The following is an 11911-nucleotide window of genomic DNA, read 5'->3' as shown; positions in this document are numbered from 1 at the left end:
TGCTGCATCTTACCGCACAGGCGAAAATCTGTCTGCGTTCACAGGCTACTTATTATCATGACCGCACAATTGGAAATTCCGTGTGATAGTATGACTTTCTTCCAAAGAATTTTAATTCTTCCTTTATCGGGCTTCAGGAAGTCTTGGAAGGCACGGTACCTGAACCAAAAAACGGAAAAAGGGGGCACTCTCGTTTCGCTGTCATTGACGAACCAAAGAAGCAGAATTTCATAAGAAATGAGAAATGTTCCTGGTACACAACTAAAGCTCAGTTTCAAACTTGGCTTACAGAATATTTTAAATGATATATTCGAGGATTCGCAAATACTACACGTTGTCTGAGAGCATTTCAAAGTCTGTTAGCCCTGGCTAGCCGTACCCCTGGACATGACCAGCTTTGTTATTCTTGCGATTTTTCGCACGGTGATACATAACTAGAGGCCACCACAAACATCAAAAACCGTGAGATAAAACGGGGCCAGACACGCAAGGAGAGAGGTTAATTTTAGCTTCCGCGAGTTTATTTTGGCCTAGTGGTTAATTAGTGACGTTATTCCCAGGACATAATTCAATAATCGCTTTAAATTAATCAGAGAAATAAAATTTTAAATCTGGCTGCTGTTTTAAGGAGTCTGCATCGACAAAGCATTTTCTTGGAAAGTATCTTTTTTCGACTCCAAAGATCTTACACTAAATCATTGCCTTTGTAATTTACAATCGTGACAACTACGCCAAACTATTCCAGGAATGAAAGAACACCGGAATATCATCATAGTTTTGTTTCAGACAGTCTTATATGGTCTGATATCTCTGTCATTTACGGAAGTGGTTTCTTTCAAGCTTTAATATCAATGTTATCTTGGTAAGTGCACCGGCGTTTTGATGTCAACCACGTATAAAACAGCAAATATTAATCTGTACTGATGCTTCAACTGGCATATTTCTCGTATGATTTTAAGACTCCCGTGAGCCACAGACTGTCTGGTCGGTTACTAAGACCTTTATCGTCGTGATCATCAAGCGAAAGTGGAATCCTTTTTATGTAGCCGTATACACTAATTATGGGTCGTTGAGAATACTTTTCATTCCCTTTGTTAAAGTGCTCATTAAAACCAGACCTTCCATATTTTAAGGAGTTAAAGTACCCGGCCGTCAAGTTGAAATATTTTGGGCTTTGATATATATTTTAGTGTAAGCGCCATGATATTGGCATTATCAGGATTCCAAGCTGATGATAAACTCGTACCAAATTTAGCCTCTATATAAGAACTGCAAAAAACTTCAGCTCTCTTGCTTTTTTCTGAAAATATTTTATAGACTTTATACTGACCCTAGAGTATGACCATTTTATACTGACCCTGGGCCCGCAGTAATTGGCTTCTTAGCTGTTGCGATGTCCCTGCCAAACCTCTACATATTGATTGGAATGTTCATTTTTGTTTTTGTTTCATAAAGGCAAAGCTAATAAAATAAAATGAGTGTTAAAAGACATATTTGTTATGGCCAAAACACTGAACCCCACTTCATGGACTACCCAAATGGACTTAGTCTAAAAAGACTAAAAATACTCTTTCAAATGAGTACTATTAAAAGTTCTAGGCTTCTAAAACATTTGCACTTGTGCGTTTAGCTTTGCTTAACTACTTTTTATCCTAAATTATATTATGATCATTTTGTGCCGATGTCAACATTTTTATTCTTTAATCTTTTACATAAGCCTTAATGGCTTCCTTGGGTTTCCTTGCCTTCTACATTGATATTTTGTAAATACAGTTACAAACGGCAAAAAAATAATAATAAAAAAAATGGAATAAGCAAACAAACAAATTGGTGTGCTTACATTACATGTACTTTGCACTTATGTTCGTCAAGCAAGGCCTCGCCGCCATTTTGAATAATTACACTTAATGAACAACTGCTGAACCCTAAAAGATCCTAAAAAGACCAAAAACATTAGAGTCTAATCAGATGTAATCATCTTATTATCAACTGGGCGTATCAATCAGTATCTGGATCATTCTTTATATTCTCAATAGCTAAAAAGACATTGAAATGTAAGAAAGGCAGCCACTGTAAAACTTACCGCAAGATTAAGTCACACAGTCATGCGCATGCGCATTAGCACGGGCATTAGCACGAGCTAAAAGAGGACAAAATGGGAGATGACGAGAATAACGGCTGACAATTCGACTTGACGCGAATAACGGCTGAACAGCGTCGACCTTCAAGGAACAATTTACTATGTTATCAGTTAAGATCATTTTTCACATCAATAACTAGGAAGTCAAAATAAAGTTCCGATCCCTCTTTAGTCGTTAATTGTTCCAAAATAGTTTTGCTAACACACATCTTGAAACTGAATGTTAATACAATACGCTGGTCGCTGATACGAAAAATTAAATCGAAATTGCCACATACAGAAGCAAATTCAAGGGGTGCTTACGAGGGATTAGGGGTCAGTGTTTTGTCCATCACCAAACTAAGTTATACAATGAGAGATCTCTCTCAGTGAAAAGTAGCTAAATATGAAATGGTTCAACTTATTAATTAACAAATTAATCCTGCAATTTCTAGGCAATGAGGAAGACAAGAAAGTTGTTATACTTTAAAACTAATCGCGCCTGATGATATAGCCGATGTGTCGATACCGAACGTAACACACTTTGCATCCATTGATCGGCCAAAATAACGCGTCATAATCCGATACTTTTGCGCAACACCCCCGTTAGAAAATTGGAGGAATTATTGATGGTTTAAATAGGACTCAGTTGGAATATTACGCGAGTTTATGGATAGTCCATTTGGCCAATCCATTGGGGTAGTCCGTGGACTGGGTTTTTTGCGAAACACCGCCGTTAGAAAATTTGAGGAATTACTGGACCAAGAAATTATGATCCTGATAGGACTCCTTTGGAATATTACGCCAGTTTAAGGGAATTCCATTTGGCCAAACTATAGGGAAAGTCCATGGACTGTGGGGTCAGTGTTTTGTCCATCACCAGACGTAGTTATTAGATACTTGGAGCTTGCACGGGGCGGGATCGTTTTTAGTTCAATGTAGCTAACTTTATTAGTAAAAAGTAGCTAATTTTATTAGTGAAATGTGGCTAATTTTAGTTAATTATCTACTCTAAATTATTAAATGGTTCAACTTCTTGGTTTTCATGTCTGGTTTACATGTGAGCTGGTTTCTTACTAGTCATCGGTACGAATTGAAATATTTCCGACAGAAAAAAAAGCGTTATTTGAAAGACATTTAAAAGCAAGTTCTTGTCTTCGAACACACGGTTAGTTATAATTATTTAGGTGCTGCAGTTTGCAATACTGAATAAAAAGTCCATCCAAATATGTTAAATCAAGAGATTCTTGGTTAAATTTCATAGTTTTGAAATCATGTTTGGTATCAAAAACAGTTAAATCTTTCCTGCTTTCAATAGAAATTCGGCGACTAAAATTCAAAGCTAAGGTGGTCATGGGTTTGCCAAAATGCATGTTTTTAATTTGCTAAATGACGTTGTATGTATTCTGTAGCAATAATTCCACGATGAAGCTATAGTTATGACAACTGTTTGAAAAAGATGGATAGTTGAAGGTCATATAGAGGATAGAAAGTATCTGTAATATGAAGGAGCTGCTGCTGATGTTAGAGAAACTGAACTAGTCTAAGCTTGACGTGCTCCATGATTAAGAATTACAAAATTAGGTTAATTAACGGCTACACAAGACTTTGAGATGTACAACCAACCTAGCTGTTTCGAGTACAGTGAAGCCCCATAATTCGGTCACCACGAACGGGGTGTCCGTATTAACGCGGTAGGGGCAAACCTCACGACTGGTCTAACTTGAGTGACGTTTTAACAGACATGCATATCACAGTTGCACTTCTAAACAACTGTTCTTTAAGCAGTCCGAGTGCAGCGAGTATAATCTTTTTAAAAAAATTGAGACTTGAAGCAGCGTGTAAAATATCAATGACAGAGGAAGCTAACCCAATAAAATCTCAGAATTACCTTCAACGGCGTCGTGCGCAAAGTCTCTTTTAAGGGAGGTATTAAAATACCTCCGTGTTCATGCAACCAACGACGCTCTGTGCAGGCAAGCAGTCGCATGGTTTACGTTCGACCTGCTGCCCTGAGATAGTGATAAATCAGTTTTTCATTTTGTTGAACGATTTTTATATCTCGGCTACAAAATTTGTCAAGGTAAAGGAGTAATAGGTCTTAATATGCCTCCGTCAAGTAGACATGCCTGATCTAGTCACTTTTCACTCTTACATCTTGTTTTCCAATTTCCAAACAATTGGATCGATATTTGAACGCTTAAACTGTATTTAGAAAAGACAACTTGACAGAAATTTATAGCACTAGGTAAGGAATCAATATATTTTAAGCTTCAGCCTAAAACGTGTGACTGTTGTTATTCTACCCTGAGTTAGAATGACCTCTTGTACATGCACGAAGCTGGTGCATGATCGAAGTTTTTTTCCACTAATTCATGGTATTCGAGATGTCAGCATAGCCATTCCGTAAAAAAACAAAGGACACCATAATCTTCGTGTCTCATATATTAAGACATGACAAACGATGACCAAGAGACGGTGACCTGTAGATCATGGGGTTTTACTAAGACGTTGCTGTAGAGAAATCAGTGAACGCCGAGCGCTCGGCCTAGCGCTACTCGCGCGCTTGCTTTCTACCGGCGCTGTGTATGCAATGTGCACCGTCATGACATGTTAGCAAAACTACTTATAGTAAAATGTGTTTAAGTACACCGTTTAAACGTTGGTGTAAACATAAACCTTGAACGAGACAATCATACCGTTTGCCCTCAATCAAAACTGGTCTCTGGCTTAATTGGATTGGATTGTCTAGGTCAAAGGTTAATTAGTGACGTTTTTCCTGGGACATAATTCGATAATCGCTTTCAATTAAATCAGAGAAATAAAATTTTAAATCTGGCTGCTGTTTTAAGGAGTCTGCATCGACAAAGCATATCTTGGAAAGTATCTTTTTCGACTCCAAAGATCTTACACTCTTTTTTTTAAGGGAACATTGTTTTTCCGCCTAAGGCTGAATATTCTTATCGGCTGAAAATATTATTGTGAACATTCTTAGATTAGGCTGAGTAATCTTGGAGGCAGATTCTTAAATTTCGCAAATGTCAGCCTCGATATTCTTATAAAATATATTATTTCACCAGAAAAGGAGTGTACTTACACTTTTGGTCAAATCATGCTGAGTTGGTTTTTAATTTGCACTCGAGAAGATATAAGGACTATTATATGTAGAACACTTATAACCCTTCCCAGCTGGTATCTACATCGTTCAAATTTGATCGAAAATTTCTCTTTTCGCACGATATCTTGCTCACACGTGTTGAATTAAATTTACCACAAGTTTGTTATAAACGATGTATTGCTATGGCTGCAACACTAATTTATTTCAGTGAACTAACTCAATCACCCTACATGGACTATCATTATTTTCTGCTATACACTAGTTTTAGCGGCGCTTTTCTCGTGTTTTAGAAGTATATCTGATGCTAGCTTCTAATCACACATACTCCTTTCTATATAAACTAAGTTATTGGTCGTTAAAGCAACATGGAAATAATCATTACCTTTGAAATTTATAATCATGACAACTACGCTAAACTATTCCAGGAATGAAAGAACACCGGAATATCGTCATAGTTTTGTTTCAGACAGTCTAATATGGTCTGATATCTCTGTCATTTACGGAAGTTGTTTATTTCAAGCTTTAATATCAGTGTTATCTTGGTAAGTGCACCGGCGTTTTGATTTCAACCATGTATAAAACAGCAAAGATTAATCTGTTCTGACGGTTTAAGGGTTTTTTTTTTTTTTCACCTTTTTGTTCACAGCTGGCACATTTCTCGTATGATTTTAAGAATCCCGTGAGCCACAGGACTGTCTGGTTGGGTACTAAGAAGTTTATCGCCGTGATCATCACGTGAAAGTGGAATCCTTTTTATGTCGCCGTATATACTAATTATGGGTCGTTAAGAATACTTTTCATTCTCTTTGTTGAAGTGTTCATTAAAACCAGACCTTCCATATTTTAAGGAGTTAAAGTACCCGACCGTCAAGTTGAAATATTTTGGGCTTTGATATATATTTTTGTGTAAGCGCCATGATATTGGCATTATCAGGATTCCAAGCTGACGATAAACTCATACCAAATTTAGCCTCTATATAAGAACTGCAGAAAACTTCAGGCCCCTTGCTTTTTTCTGAAAATATTTTATACTGACCCTCGAGTGTTAAAAGACGTATTTGTTGTGGCCAAAACACTGAACCCCCACTCCATGGACTACCCAAATGGACTACCCTAAAATGGACTTAGCCTAAAACTATTGTTTCAAATGAGTACTATTAAAAGTTCTAGGCTTCTAAAACATTTGCACTTGCGCGTTTAGCTTTGCTTAACTACTTTTTATCCTAAATTATATTATGATCATTTTGTGCCGATGTCAGCATTTTCATTCTTTTGTTAAGTCTTATGTTTCTTTAAGGTAATCCTTTATACGCCTTAATTATAATGGCTTCCCTGGGCTTCCTTGCCTTCTACAGTGATGTTTTGTAAAAACATTTATAAATGGCAAAAAATTATAAAAAATGGAACAAACAGATTAGTGTGCTTACATTACATGTACTTTGCACTTATGTTCTCCCTGCAAGGCCTTGCCTCCATTTTGAATAATTACACTTAATGAACAACTGCTGAGCCCTAAAAAGACCAAGAAGATTAGAGTCAAATCAGATGTAAACATCTTATTATCAACCGGGCGTATCAATCAGTATCAGGATCATACTTTACATTCTCAATAACTAAAAAGACATTGAAATGTAAGAGAGGCAGCCAGTGTAAAATTTATCACAAGTTTAAGTCGCACAATCATGGACGTGCGTATTGCCACGGACTAAAAAATGACAAACTGGGAGATGACGAGAATAACGGCTGACAATTCAACTTGACGAGAATAACGACTAAACAGTGTCGACCTTCCAGGAACATTTTATTCCGTAATCAGTTAAGATCATTTTGACATCGATAACAAAGAAGTCAAACTTCAGTTCCGATCCCTCTTTAGCCGTTAACTGCTCCAAAATAATTTTGCTAACAGACATCTTAAAACTGAATGTTAATACATTCGCTGATACTAAAAATTAACTAGAATTGCCACATGCAATAGCAAATCCAAGTGCTTACGAGGGATTGGGGGTCAGTGTTTTGTCCATCACCAAACTAAGTTATACAATGAGAGATCTCTCTCAGTGAAAAATAGCTAAATATGAAATGGTTCAACTTATTAATTAACAAATTAATCCTGCAATTTCTAGGCAATGAGGAAGACAAGAAAGTTGTTATACTTTAAAACTAATCGCGACTGATGATATAGCCGATGTGTCGATACCGAACGTAACACACTTTGCATCCATTGATCGGACAAAATAACGCGTCATAATCCGATACTTTTGCGCAACACCCACGTTAGAAAATTGGAGGAATTATTGATGGTTTAAATAGCAGTCAGTTGGAATATTACGCGAGTTTATGGCCAATCCATTGGGGTAGTCCGTGGACTGGGTTTTTTGCGAAACACCCCCGTTAGAAAATTTGAGGAATTATTGGACCAAGAAATTATGATCCTGATAGGACTCCTTTGGAATATTACGCCAGTTTAAGGGAATTCCATTTGGCCAAACTATAGGGAAAGTCCATGGACTGTGGGGTCAGTGTTTTGTCCATCACCAGACGTAGTTATTAGATACTTGGAGCTTGCACGGGCGGGATCGTTTTTAGTTCAATGTAGCTAACTTTATTACTGAAAAGTAGCTAATTTTATTAGTGAAATGTGGCTAATTTTAGTTAATTATCTACTCTAAATTATTAAATGGTTCAACTTCTCGGTTTTCATGTCTGCTTTACATGTGAGCTGGTTTCTTACTAGTCATCGGTACGAATTTAAGTATTTCCGACAGAAAAGAAAGCGTTATTTGAAAGACATTTAAAAGCAAGTTCTTGTCTTCGAACACACGGTTAGTTATAATTATTTAGGTGCTGCAGTTTGCAATACTGAATAAAAAGTCCATCCAAATATGTTAAATCAAGAGATTCTTGGTTAAATTTCATAGTTTTGAAATCATGTTTGGTATCAAAAACAGTTAAATCTTTCCTGCTTTCAATAGAAATTCGGCGACTAAAATTCAAAGCTAAGGTGGTCATGGGTTTGCCAAAATGCATGTTTTTAATTTTCTAAATGATGTTGTATGTATTCTGTAGCAATAATTCCACGATGAAGCTGTAGCTATGACAACTGTTTGAAAAAGATGGATAGTTGAAGGTCATAGAAGATAGAAGGTATCTGTAATATGAAGGAGCTGCTGCTGATGTTAGAGAAACTGAACTAGTCTAAGCTTGACGTGCTCCATGATTAAGAATTGTAAAATTAGGTTAATTAACGGCTACACAAGAAAGACTTTGAGATGTACAACCAACCTAGCTGTTTCGAGTACAGTGAAGCCCCATAATCCGGTCACCAACGAGCCGTGCAAATTTGCTCGTGTTAACGGGGTGGCCGTATTAACGCTGCAGGGGCAAACCTCACGACTAGTCTAAATTGAGTGACGTCTTAACAGACATATCACATTTGCACATCTAAGCTCATCTAAACAACTGTTCTTTAAGCAGTCCGAGTGCAGCGAGTATAATTTTTTTGAAAAATTGAGACTTGAGGCAGTGTGTAAAATATTAACAATGGAAAGATGAATATAGCTGGTTTGAGAGGCCTTTAAACGGGGTAAAAACCCTGAACCTCTTATAGAACTCTTAATAAACTCTTAATTCCCTCATAGGACTTTTCTGTATATCATTTTTAGATAGTTCTAGTTAGGTGTCCCCTATTAGCAGTGGGGATTCTCCACTGCTAGATGTAATTCAGTGGGGGACACGATAATAAAGTCATTATTATTATCATGAAGGATTATACAGGCAAGGATTTCAGAGCGTAGCCGTTGGCCGTATTAAGGGAGTGTTCTTGTAAGAAAATGTATGGGCGTTTCGCCGGGACAAAAAAGAAAGTGGCCGTGATAACAAGGTGACCGTATTAACGAGATGGCGTAAAGCGGACTTCCACTGTAATAATATGTTTATAGCAAATGATCAAATGATGCGTTTGTTTAATTGTTATTGGCTGAGTGGCAACATACGATTATCGTCATTTATTTTTTTAAAACTATTTAGCACTTCAGCACGAAAGACCTGGATGTTAAGAAGATAACTCTGAGTGACAACAAATCAATTAATCCTGCAATTTCTTAGCGATGTCGAAGACATTGTCGAGACAGTTGTTATAATTTAAAACTAATCTCGATTGTTGACACAGCCTTTAAGTCCATACCAAACATACGCTGCATCCCTTAATCGGTGGAAATAGCGTGTCATAAGCCGATGTTTCTGCGGAACAGCCCCGTTAGAAAATTTGAGCCAATGTTTTACGCGGTTTTTTTTTAGCGATCTTTTAAATTTTTTTTTTTAATTTCCTGTACTGTTTAACTAGAAAATTCTATCGAGCTTGATGATCAAGCCCATCTCAATAATTGATCTCGTTGCGGTATGTTGATATCTTGGGAGTATTTACGGTAGCTGGAAAATCGCTAAATGTAGCAAGGTAAGAGAGCTTGAATGTTAGTTTGGCTGAATGACAGAGGAAGCTAACCCAATAAAATCTCAAAATTACCTTCAACGGCGTCGTGAGCAAAGTCTCTTTTAAGGGAGGTATTAAAGTACCTCCGTGTTCATGCAACCAACGACGCTCTGTGCAGGCAAGCAGTCGCATGGCTTACGTTCGACCTGCTGCCCTGAGATAGTGATAAATCAGTTTTTCATTTTGTTGAACGATATTTATATCTCGGCTACAAAATTTGTCAAGATAAAGGAGTAATAGGTCTTAATATGCCTCCGTCAAGTAGACATGCCTGATCTAGTCACTTTTCACTCTTACATCTTGTTTTCCAATTTCCAAACAATTGGATCGACATTTGAACGCTTAAACTGTATTTAGAAAAGACAACTTGACAGAAATTTATAGCACTAGGTAAGGAATCAATATATTTTAAGCTTCAGCCTAAAACGTGTGACTGTTGTTATTCTACCCTGAGTTAGAATGACCTCTTGCACATGCACGAAGCTGGTGCATGATCAAAGTTTTTTTCTCGCTAATTCATGGTATTCGAGATGTCAGCATAGCCATTAAGTAAGAAAACAAAAGTTACCATAATCTTCGTGTGTCATATTAAGACATGACAAACGATGACCAAGAGACGGTGACCTGTAGATCATGGGGTTTTACTAAGACGTTGTTGCAGAGAAATCAGTGAGCGCCGAGCTCCGCCTAGCGCGACTTGCGCGCTTGCTTGCTTGTGCTTGTGCATGCAGTGTGCACCGTCATGACATGTTAGCAAAACTACTTATAGTAAAATGTGTTTAAGTACACCGTTTAAACGTTGGTGTAAAAATAAACTTTGAACGAGACAACCATATCGTCTGCCCTCAATCAAAACTGGTCTCTGGTTTAACTGGATTAGATTGTCTAGGTCAGAACGGGAAGGTTCTAAAATAATATATATTGGTTATTGACCAAGTGTGAGGTCAAGATGGCTGGATATTGGCCAAGTTCTTTTTTTGCGAGTTTATGGACCGAGACGGAGTCGAGGTCCATAAACTTGCAAAAAAAGAACGAGGCCAATATCCAGCCATCTTGACCAAACAAGCTTGGTTAATAAAGGATTTATTATATGGCTTTCGGGGAAATTTTTCTTGCGGGACACGGCGGGTAGTCCCGAGCGGGCAAGATAGCTCCATCTTGCCCGCTCGGGTAGCCAATCACAGCGCAGGATTTGATTCATCTTGCCCGCTCGCGGAGCTAGCCATATAATAATTCTTTTTACCACCTTAACTGTCCGCTAAGCTTCTTCGCACAGCCCGGCAGACTCTAGCTACATGTGGGATGTTTTGGTTTTTAACCTGTTTAAGGGTTGTACATCTAATTGAAAAAAAAAAAAAACAGCGGATAAAAGGCAAATTGGAGGCTTCGAAAAGATCACAATTTCTGCATGCACTAAGCTTAAGACTAAATCTTTTATCACTTCAGATAACGAAAAACGTTTACATAATCCATGTCTACTGAGGCTTCCATACCCAGTTGGTTAATTTTCTATAAAACGGATGCGCATCAGGATATAGAAAATACTGTTGAACGTCTCTTCAACAGCCACCCTGCGGCAGAATAAGTTTTGAAGCCACTCACTGGTACCTCCTTTCTGTGATGTGACCTTCGTACAACAGCGCTATCTAGGCTAAAGCGCCCTGCTCTCGATGGCAGCAAAGCAGGCTCCCTTATTTGAGGTTTCTCGCGGTGAGAGAGAGAGAGAGAGAGAGAGAGAGAGAGAGAGAGAGAGAGAGAGAGAGAGAGAGAGAGAGAGAGAGAGAGAGAGAGAGAGAGAGAGAGAGCTTTCTCTGCTCCGAGGAGTTTTCTCCCGGGACGGTAGTCTGTTTCAAGATCGGGACCCTGAGCCGAGCCCACTAATCGAGAGCCTGGAACAGGTTACCGGGATGAAAGTCAAGGGTTTCCCCTCTACGATCCTTCCTGAAAAAGCAACATTTCTAAATTCGAGTTCGATGTGGATATATCGATGAAGGACCGCGCATGAAAACCATCTACCGCCGATCTGACTTCTTCTCTGAACATATTTATTTGGTTTGATTTATTATAACGTTGACTATAAACACATGTAAAATATACTTGTATGTATTTCAAAAAAGAAAAAGACTCTTCTCTGCTGGATACCGTTAATCACATTTGAGTACAGTTCTGTACCAGCACGCGC

Source organism: Orbicella franksi, chromosome 9 (genome assembly GCF_964199315.1).
Source record: "Orbicella franksi chromosome 9, jaOrbFran1.1, whole genome shotgun sequence".
NCBI classification, from domain to species: domain Eukaryota; kingdom Metazoa; phylum Cnidaria; class Anthozoa; order Scleractinia; family Merulinidae; genus Orbicella; species Orbicella franksi.
The sequence above is the reverse complement of the archived record's forward strand: the minus strand, read 5'-3'. Positions refer to the sequence as shown.